Source organism: Oncorhynchus nerka, linkage group LG12, assembly GCF_034236695.1.
Source record: "Oncorhynchus nerka isolate Pitt River linkage group LG12, Oner_Uvic_2.0, whole genome shotgun sequence".
In the NCBI taxonomy this organism is placed as follows: Eukaryota; Metazoa; Chordata; class Actinopteri; order Salmoniformes; family Salmonidae; genus Oncorhynchus; species Oncorhynchus nerka.
This window is the reverse complement of record NC_088407.1, coordinates 27564826-27575699: the sequence shown is the minus strand read 5'-3', so window position 1 is coordinate 27575699 and position 10874 is coordinate 27564826. Positions and strand designations below refer to the sequence as shown.

General features: G+C 43.1%; 1 pseudogene; it reads left to right on the top strand.

The window, feature by feature from the left end:
• Positions 1-4317: 4317 nt before the first annotated feature.
• On the top strand, positions 4318-10864 carry LOC135574313 (uncharacterized; annotated as a pseudogene).
• Positions 10865-10874: the final 10 nt, after the last annotated feature.

The following is a 10874-nucleotide window of genomic DNA, read 5'->3' as shown; positions in this document are numbered from 1 at the left end:
GGAAATAGTGACGCGGCGTCCACGTGCTAACCCTCCCACTCTCCACCCACACATCATTTTTTACTGTATATGGAGGAGAGTTAGTGGGCCATTCTGCTACAGTTTGGCCAGTGTCTGTCTGATATTCACCCACAGTTTCCAGGTATGAAGCAAGTTAATCTGTATAGTGGGCTATCACCCACATTTCCCAGATATAACAGAACCATGAATGTAAGACAAAAGTGCTTGCATCAAGAAGGTTTCCTCTCTTTTGAAATCGTGATTTTGATATTAATCTGTGCCGAACTGGCTCCTGTCTGTCTGTGTCTTATAAACAACAGAACTGCCTTATCGGGGGAGGAGAGAGGCGAAGATACGAGTAAGAATCTTTAAATAAAATTCCAGATCCCTAAGTAAATTCCCCCCTCTGTTTCTTGATGACATCAGACTACTTTGTAACTGAACAGAACAGGAGTGAGCCATGACTTGAGCTGTCAACGTCCTATGATGTCCTATAGCCGATCTGCTAATATCTGTCTAGCCCATAGATAAACCCATATCAGTCACTTAAGATGAGCCATAGGTCTCACTGTTGTCTACTCTCGTGACTCACACCGGCTCAGATACCCTTTGAATTCCATCTCATTTGATATGCCCTTGATTACTGTAAGCACAATAGAAACATTGATATCAAACAAGCTGATAGTTGCAAACGTATTGTGCAACAGTCTGTTATGAAAACACAACAACATACTATTGTCTCTGTTGCCGCTGCCTACTCACTCTACTGGCTTTACCCTTCCCAGAAATCCCAGCACCTCCCTCTTACTGACACTCTCCGGGGTGTATCTGGTCGTAAACGTGACGTCAGCCTTTGTCCCCACGCTAATCCTCCAGACAAAGCCCAGGACCTATCAGGTGACCCAGTAACTCTTTTCATGGTGATTTCCTTGTCCTGCAGTCAAAGCCAAGAGTAACAGGATCTTAGGGAGGATAAGACATTTGAAAGAAATGAAGACGGTACTCTTTGATGTGTTATTGTGATCTGGGGAACCATTTTCCTCTGTGCCTGCCACCTGTAGATTGACTTAATGTAAAAAGGGATCATGTATTTATGTAAAGAACAAAACAGTTTACAACTTGTACTGAACAGAAAAAAAGAGGTATAGGGCTAGTTTCCCGGACCCAGATTAAGCCTATTCCTGGACTAGAAAATACTCTCAATGGAGATTGAGCATTGAGCAGCATGCTTTTTAGTCCAGGGGTAGGCTTCATTTGGGTCTATTAAACCTGCCCATAAACTTTACAAACTTAATACATTTTTTTATTTTTTATTACACATTCCTTTACTTTCTCATTCCCAGCTCAGTCCATATAATGATGAATTGACAAACTATTTAACTTTTGTCATGTGATTGGGAAGTACCGAGATTCCGTTCTTCACTTGAAATAACACCCACATGGGGCTCTGAAGTTTAAACTCAGCTCAGATAAGGAGACAGGGAAAGCTGGGTCTGTGTTTTGAAAGTGAGTCATCCTCTCGTGGGTGAAAGAGTGCAACGTCCAATCTCACACATACATTATGGTGACTCGATACGATAAGATCCACTGACTGCCATACCTGACCAGACACGTCACTCTGGGTTTCTTCACGGTACCCAAACCCCCAAAATGTATTGAATACATCGCTCAGTTATGTATTAGAGCCATGTCATCATGGAATGCTCTTGGAAATAAAAGCGAGCCGCACACTCTAGGAGCTCAGATGCAAAATTTTAATTACCAACCTTTCGACAGCCAAGCTGTCTTCATCGAGGTATATCAAATCAAATCAAATCCAATTTTATTTGTCACATACACATGGTTAGCAGATGTTAATGCGAGTGTAGCGAAATGCTTGTGCCTCTAGTTCCGACAATGCAGTAATAACCAACAAGTAATCTAACTAACAATTCCTAAACTACTGGCTTATACACAGTGTAAGGGGATAAAGAATATGTACATAAGGATATATGAATGAGTGATGGTACAGAGCAGCATAGGCAAGATACAGTAGATGGTATCGAGTACAGTATATACATATGAGATGAGTATGTAAACAAAGTGGCATAGTTAAAGTGGCTAGTGATACATGTATTACATAAGGATGCAGTCGATGATATAGAGTACAGTATATGCGTATGCATATGAGATGAATAATGTAGGGTAAGTAACATTATATAAGGTAGCATTGTTTAAAGTGGCTAGTGATATATTTACATCATTTCCCATCAATTCCCATTATTAAAGTGGCTGGAGTTGAGTCAGTGTCAGTGTGTTGGCAGCAGCCACTCAATGTTAGTGGTGGCTGTTTAACAGTCTGATGGCCTTGAGATAGAATCTGTTTTTCAGTCTCTCGGTCCCAGCTTTGATGCACCTGTACTGACCTCGTCTTCTGGATGATAGCGGGGTGAACAGGCAGTGGCTCGGGTGGTTGATGTCCTTGATGATCTTTATGGCCTTCCTGTAACATCGGGTGGTGTAGGTGTCCTGGAGGGCAGGTAGTTTGCCCCCGGTGATGCGTTGTGCAGACCTCACTACCCTCTGGAGAGCCTTACGGTTGAGGGCGGAGCAGTTGCCGTACCAGGCGGTGATACAGCCCGCCAGGATGCTCTCGATTGTGCATCTGTAGAAGTTTGTGAGTGCTTTTGGTGACAAGCCAAATTTCTTCAGCCTCCTGAGGTTGAAGAGGCGCTGCTGCGCCTTCTTCACGATGCTGTCTGTGTGAGTGGACCAATTCAGTTTGTCTGTGATGTGTATGCCGAGGAACTTAAATCTTGCTACCCTCTCCACTACTGTTCCATCGATGTGGATAGGGGGGTGTTCCCTCTGCTGTTTCCTGAAGTCCACAATCATCTCCTTAGTTTTGTTGACGTTGAGTGTGAGGTTATTTTCCTGACACCACACTCCGAGGGCCCTCACCTCCTCCCTGTAGGCCGTCTCGTCGTTGTTGGTAATCAAGCCTACCACTGTTGTGTCGTCCGCAAACTTGATGATTGAGTTGGAGGCGTGCGTGGCCACGCAGTCGTGGGTGAACAGGGAGTACAGGAGAGGGCTCAGAACGCACCCTTGTGGGGCCCCAGTGTTGAGGATCAGCGGGGAGGAGATGTTGTTGCCTACCCTCACCACCTGGGGGCGGCCCGTCAGGAAGTCCAGTACCCAGTTGCACAGGGCGGGGTCGAGACCCAGGGTCTCGAGCTTGATGACGAGCTGTAGTCGATGAACAGCATTCTCACATACGGACATATTCAATATCAGGGTTCATACCCTGATGAAGACAGCTTGGCTGTCGAAACGTTGGTAATTCAATTTTTGCATCTGAGCTCCTAGAGTGTGCGGCTCTCTTTTATTTTCAAGTTTTCTACTCCGCTAGCCAGCACCTCGCCTAAATAGGTGTGCGTTTCTTTTTCTTCTAGATTATCATGGAATGCTCTGCCACCAGAGGTTACTCAGGCAAAAGCAAGTTTAGCTTTGAAAAACAAGATACAAAAAGACACATTGTATCACAGTGCCTCTTCTCTCATCTAATGTAACTGCACTGTATATTAATATGTATATTTGAATAGTGTGTAAATATTCATATATAATTGTGACATACGATACACACACCATACCACAGCATGAATGCACAGAAACACATGCACACACAATATTTGTGAATTAGGCAAAGAGTGATTTGTTTGTATCCTATTTTTGGCAACCTAACTGTATGGGGATCTTATTTGACTGCATACATGCATGATCAGAGACACGTTTTTCTGTAGATACACTATATGACAAAATAATGTGGACACCTCTTGAAATTAGTGGATTCAGCTATTTCAGCCACACCCCTTGCTGACAGGTGTTTAAAATTGAGCACACAGCCATGCCATCTCCATAGACAAACATTGGCAGTAGAATGGCCTTACTGAAGAGCTCAGTAACTTTCAACGTGGCACCGTCATAGGATGTCACCTTTCCAACAAGTCAGTTCATCAAATTTCTGCCCTGATAGAGCTGCCCCCCGTCAACTGTAAGTGCTGTTATTGTGAATTGGAAACGCCTAGGAGCAACAATGGCTCAGCCGCGAAGTGGTAGGCCACACAAGCTCACAGAATGGGACCACCGAGTACTGAAGCACGTAACACATAAAAATTGTCTGTCCTTGGTTGCAACAATCACTACTGAGTTCCAAACTGCCTCTGGAAGCAATGTCAGCACAATAACTATTTGTCGGGAGCTTCATGAAATGGGTTTCCATGGCCGAGCAGTCGCACACAAGCCTAAGATCACCATGTGCAATGCCAAGCGTCGGCTGCAGTGGTGTAAAGCTCGCCGCCATTGGACTCTGGAGCAGTGGAAACGCGTTCTCTGGAGTGATGAATCACGCTTCACCATCTGGCAGTCCGATGAACGAATCTGGGTTTGGCAGATGCCAGGAGAACGCTACCTGCCCGAATGCATAGTGCCAAACTGTAAAGTTTGGAGGAGGAATAATGGTCTGGGGCTGTTTTTCATGGTTTGGGCTAGGCCCCTTAGTTCCAGGGAAGGGAAATCTTAATGCTACAGCGTACAATAACATTCTAGACCAGGCCTGGGCAATTTCAGTCCACGGGGGCCTTATTGTTGTCACATTTGCCCCCCATCCCTAGCAAACACACCTGATTTAAACTAATTCCATTTTTAACTGAATAACATGATTAGTTGATTATTGGAGTCAGGTGTTTTAGCTGGGGCTGGGGCAAAAGTGTGACACCAATCAGGCCCCTGAGGACTGGAGTTGACCAGGCCTGTTCTAGATGATTCTGTGCTTCCAACTTTGTGGCAACAGTTTGGGGAAGGCCCTTTCCTGCTTTAGCATGGCAATGCCCCGTGCAAAAAGCGATGTCTATACAGAAATGGTTTGTCGAGATCGGCGTGGAAGAACTTGACTGGCCTGCATAGAGCCCTGACCTCAACCCCATTGAACACCTGTGGGATGAATTGGAACGCCAACTGCAAGTCAGGCCTAATCGCTCAACATCAGTGCCTGACCTTACTAGTGCTCTTGTGGCTGAATGGAACCAAGTCTCCACAGCAATGTTCCAACATCTAGTGGAACGCCTTCCTAGAAGAGTGGAGGCTGTTATAGCAGCAAAGGAGGAACAACTCCATATTAATGCCAATGATTCTGGAATAAGATGTTCGACGAGCAGGTGTCCACATACTTTTAGTCGTGTAGTATAATTCAGAGAGGATGTTAGCATGTGTGGCAATATGTCTCCTGGGGTCTTGCAGATAAACAGATAGAAAGACTAAACATCATATAAGTTCCATTAGACCAGCACCAGTAACTCAACTAGTTATCAGGTTGCTGCTTTTTGAACTGATATCCCGAAATCATAAAACATTGTATTCCACACTTGAATGATATCCACAGTAATTTGACTCACAACTGTCATTCTGAATACCCTGGACATTGAAAAAGACAGTGTACATACAAAATACTGTACTGTGATGACAGTGAGAAGTGTCAAGGTTATAGGAGGTGGCTTCTACCTCTATTCCATATCCCTGGTTACTAGTTACCACCACAACCTAGAGATGACTTAATGTCAGGGCAACCAGGAGACAACCCTGGCTCCAGGAGGAGAGAGGAGAGGATGTCAAGGCATGGGTAAAGCAAGAGAGGAGATATGGAGTGAAAGAAAACAGAGAGGGAGAGCGAGCCAGTATAAATAAGAGGTAGAGAGGTAGATTAACGAAGTGTGTTAATTTTTACTGTAAATGAGAACCATGGTGTGTCCGGTGAGAATTTTGGTAGTGGAGAGGAACGTCAAAGCTCACCCTTATCTGAGAGGTGTGTGACAGCGAGTGTATGAGGCGGTAAGTGTTTGTTATCTTCCCACACACTACATGGTTATGAATTCTCGGTGAGTTTAACTCCCATGGTGTTTTCATATCAACTGAACTACATACAGTAGATAAAGTATGGCAATATATTAATATACAAGCTATCATAGCAGTTATGACATCATGCAGTATGTATTTTTGCCATTCTGTTGTAATGCTGCACTGTGTACCATTTCTGACTGTGGATGTCAAGGAGTTGGAGAAAGTAATTCATTATTGTCAAGCAAATTACACAGGGTGAATGTTGACCAAATTTGTCTGGAATATGTATTGAGATTATTGAACCAAATAAAAGTGTGACATGTACAGATAGACCAATCCCATGGAAACATGTTCATTACAATCTCTACTCCTGGGGCCCAATACAAAATAGACCACTATTGCTAGGCAACTGCCCTGTTGAGTACGGCTTGCCTTGCTCTATCCCATGTGAATGGAGAGGCTGCTGTTTATGAAAGTACAGTTTGATCTTTATGAGGTAAACACATGGACACCTAAGGGAATATCAGATGAGCACAGTACACCCCTTTTCCATCATGTATATTACAATTGATTTTCATATTGTGGTTCATTGGTGCTATTATGCAACAGTGGAACAACACTTTGGGAGGAGATCCTTGGCAGTTTACTTGATTCAAATCTCTATTTCACTAGTCAACTATCAGTGGAATTTTATAGAAACCCAGTAGCGCTGAGGGCATTCTTATTCATTGTATGATCGTTGCGTTGGTGTTGTTAGTGCATCAGCGTTCTAACTATCCCACAGTGAGAAATAGCTCAAACACAACAACACACAGAGGGACAGAGAGAGAGTGTTGGGCCCGGTAATCACTTCTATCCACGGCTCCTGTCCTCCTTTGTTTTTCCACCTCCACTTCTCTACCTTTTACTTGTTATACTGCTTTCACATAGAGAAAAAAAATGGGGAATGTTTATCTGCCCCCACAGCCCTGTAATAATGCTTTTTTTTTTTAAATTGGCAAATACATATTTTTACTCCAATCTGGCAACCCTCATAAAATCTGACATAACACCAGTATCCCAAAGTATTAAGTGAAAACAAGCATAGAAAACAGTATTGGCATTAAAAAACGTAAGACTACTATTATATTATAATTATTTAGGTGACAACCTGGTTGATTAACAATATTGGGTTGTTAACACGTTTTTTAAAAATATAAATAAATGTGGGGTTAAAAATAATAATTGCAATCCTATTTTCAAAAGCGTGCGAGTATCCTGTTCATATTTCACAACCGCGGGCTTATGTAGCTGCCTTTACTCGATTGAGCAAAAATAAAAGCCTTACACTTGATTTGGGCTACATTATTGCATGCTAAATGTTTCTGGTCAGTGATAGAAGAGCAAATGAATAAATGAGCTACCATTTCCACTTGTACAGCCAGAGAGCAATGAACCAAATATACAGACAGAGATTCAGTGAAACAAAATGACATTGATTGAAGTCACGTGCTTTTGGTCGGGAGTAGTCCTATGCTACTAAGCGACTATGAGTGAAGAGCAAAATAATCCACTTGCTAAACTAAACTACATAACATGCTGGCAAACTGTTCTAATAAATGAGCCAACTAGACAAGATGATCATGAGCAGCCCTCACCTCAATTTAGCTAACATTTTCCCAGCCTTATTGTAGCCTAACCAATATCCAAACAGAGCGTCAGTGAAAACAAATCTTACATTGATTTATCATTTCTCAAGAGGAGTCCCCATGCTTGTCTCAAAGCAGAGCGATGGCGCTGTCCCCATCTGAAAGCTGCACACAAACTGAAATTATAATCTAGTTGACCGTAGGCGGTTAGACTATTGCTTGACATTTATTACAATGATTGGATGACTTTGGGAGTTTCAGTAAGCAAGAATTTTATAGCATTCCTTCAATTGCATGAGCCTACTTTATGCCAATATTTCCATAATGAAGTGATATTTATTCCCACAGTAATTCTTAATGGATCCATCCAGTTGTGGTGAAGAAAACAGTTCATGCTTAGTGGTGGGTTATGGGAGAAGTGGCAGGGGGATGGTTAACAGGCACTGCCTAGCAACCATCAAGAGTTTAAAACCTCTTAAGGTGTAAAGTCCCCTGTTTACATTTTCTCTTATAAATCAATTTGTGCACATGCCTGCAATCCTTACATCATAGTGCAGTAGGAGAGAGTGGTTTCATCACAGTAGCACATTCAGAGATCGATTTATAGCGATTCATCGAAAATAGTTTATAGATAAAAAAACAAATAGTTTGTCATAGATAGACAATATTTATATGAGATGAAAGGGATGTTTCTAATGAGTTCAGGAAGCTAAGATATAGCCCTGTGAGACCTTCACAGTGATGGGGGCTGATGTTCTGATCAAATCCAATTTTATTTGTCACATGTGCCAAATACTACAGGTGTAAGACCTTACAGTGTAATGCTTACTTACAAGCCCTTAACCAAAAATGAAGTTTTAAGAAAAATACAAAAAATACAAAAAAAAAGTAAAAAATAATTAAAAGAGCACCATTAAAATAACAATAGCAAGGCTATATACAGGGGGTACTGGTACAGATCAAGAGAGACCTTTAGAAAATATGCACATTTTCTCTAACACTAAACATACAAATATGTATTTTACGGATATAAGGAAGGTGAAATGTTATAATCTGATTATACTATATTTAGGAAAGTATGTAAATAATTTCAAGCGGTATTCATACAGTTATGTTGAATAGAAAATACACCATATCAAATATTTCATATTTTTATCATATTTGTGCTGTGTACTTGAGCTTGTGTTCTCAAGTGAATACACCTCAGCAATTTATTTTTAAAAATGACTAGAAAAGTGAGACTTTAACCTTTCTTGGAGTATGCAACATTTCTAGTTATTGTTTATGGCCCTCTCATAATAAATAATTACTTTGGGGGATTACATTTAGTTACATTTAACTGGTTTAAATAGCATAGTGCGTGCCAATGCCGCCTCAGCATTACGGCTAAGTTTCATGCTAAGCCGTAGGCAGAAGTTTACCGAAATGATACTAGATCATTAGGCAGCAATAAAAGTTTTGGCTTTGATACCGGCAATAGCTTTCAGATACATGGAAATGGCGGAAAAAAGTTGGCAGCATGGGAAAGTTGGCGGAAGAACATCTTAGTATGAAAGGGATATCAGTCTGATTGTGGATCCTGCAGTCAGGCTTTCCATTTCCTCTGCTCCCCACTGCTAGGGGCTAGAGGGCAGGCTTTACATCTCTTCTTCATTTGGTAATTAACTGAAGCTAGTGATTCAAGGGCTTAGGAATCTCGTCATAAACCAAGAGGAAACAGAACAGAAAACCCCAAGGACCAGGTTTAAGATGGACTATTTTAACCCCATATAGGCCTAGGCCCATTCCCTCTGTTACACACATACTGAAAGGTTAGGTTACAATAGCCAAAAACACTTGAACTGTAATACTGTATCAGAATATAATCAATATTTATTATATCATATCTTCCTCCAGGTTCTGCAGACATAGCAAAGAACATCTGACCATCCCAAACGCAGTCTGACCCTGAACCCCCCCCCCAACTCCCATCCCCACTTCCATCTCTCCCTTTCCCTCACGATGGCTGAGCCTCCAGAACCAGTGCACTTCCAGGGGGGCCAAGCAGCAGCAGAAGCAGCAGCACTCGGCTCTGAGCCGGGTGAGTCCACAGAGGTGGAGTGTCCCATCTGCTATCACGAGTACAACCAATGTGGCAAGTGTCCTCGCATGCTGGAATGCCTCCATGTCTTCTGCACCGAGTGCCTCCAGAGAATCCAGCTGTCCCCGTATCCAGCTGAAACCGTGGACCCCCAGAGCCCTCGCAGCCCTGCCATTTTCTGCCCCCTCTGCCGCCACCCCACCCTGCTGGAGACCGGCGACCCCCTCACCCTGCCCTGCAATTCCCGCATCCTGGCTCAACTACCCCCATGGCTTTCTGCACACCCGTGTCGATGGCTGCCCACTTGGCCACCGTCACCCAGAGGGTGGTCCTCTCCCTGGATACCAGCAGGGACGCCCGCTTCATCATCCTGCCCACAGTGAGCCTAAGGGTGGAGCAGATGCACCCAAGCGATAGGCCCCACGGTGGAGGTGTGGGCCTGGTGGGTGAGGTGCAGGTGCTGCAGCACCACAGGAGGACCTTGGCCGTGGTATTCTGGGTGTTGTTTATGATGACCTGCGTGGTGGGACTGGTGTTTGGGCCCAGGTTTTTCCGCAATTGAGGGGAGAAGGAACCGAGGGGCCTGTTCCAATACTTTTACATGCAGCCTTCCTTCCTTTTGTCTTTCCTTGTTTCCTTCCCCCTTACTCAAGGAAGGAAGGAAGGAAGGAAGGAAGGAAGGGTGTATTGTCAACATATTTGAATATGGCCTAAGATCTAGACTGAACTACGGGCCTACATCAAACGTAGCCTTGAAACATCCTGTTAACTTCAATTCAACTGTAAATTACATATCTTTAAAATATATAAAAGGTTGATGCATACAGCCTCATAATCACATGTCTAGCTCTGTTAATTGGTGTTGAGAAAATTATATATAGACAGTTCTGAGTTTTTCCGCTATGCACTGATTTAGAGTTCCCTCTAGTGGTCTAATCTAGGAGCGCCTATTACATTGGGGCGCCAGGTAGCCTAGTGGTTAGAGAGTTGGGCCATTCAACAGCTTGCTTGTTTCGAATCCCTGATCCGAATAGGAGAAATGTCTACCGATCTGCCCTTGAGCAAGGCACTTAACCCTAATTGCTACAGGGTTGAGCAATAATGTCTGATCCCTGGCCTTGACCCCACTCTCTGAGGGTGTCTCAGGGGGAGTGGAATTTCACACCAAGCACTTGTACAGGTTACCTACTAGTACATGTGTGAAACAGGACAAATATAAGCAGCCCCTATTTGACCTTTGATTGTATTGGCTATTTATTAAAATATTTTCATGTGTTTCATATTTTGACTCT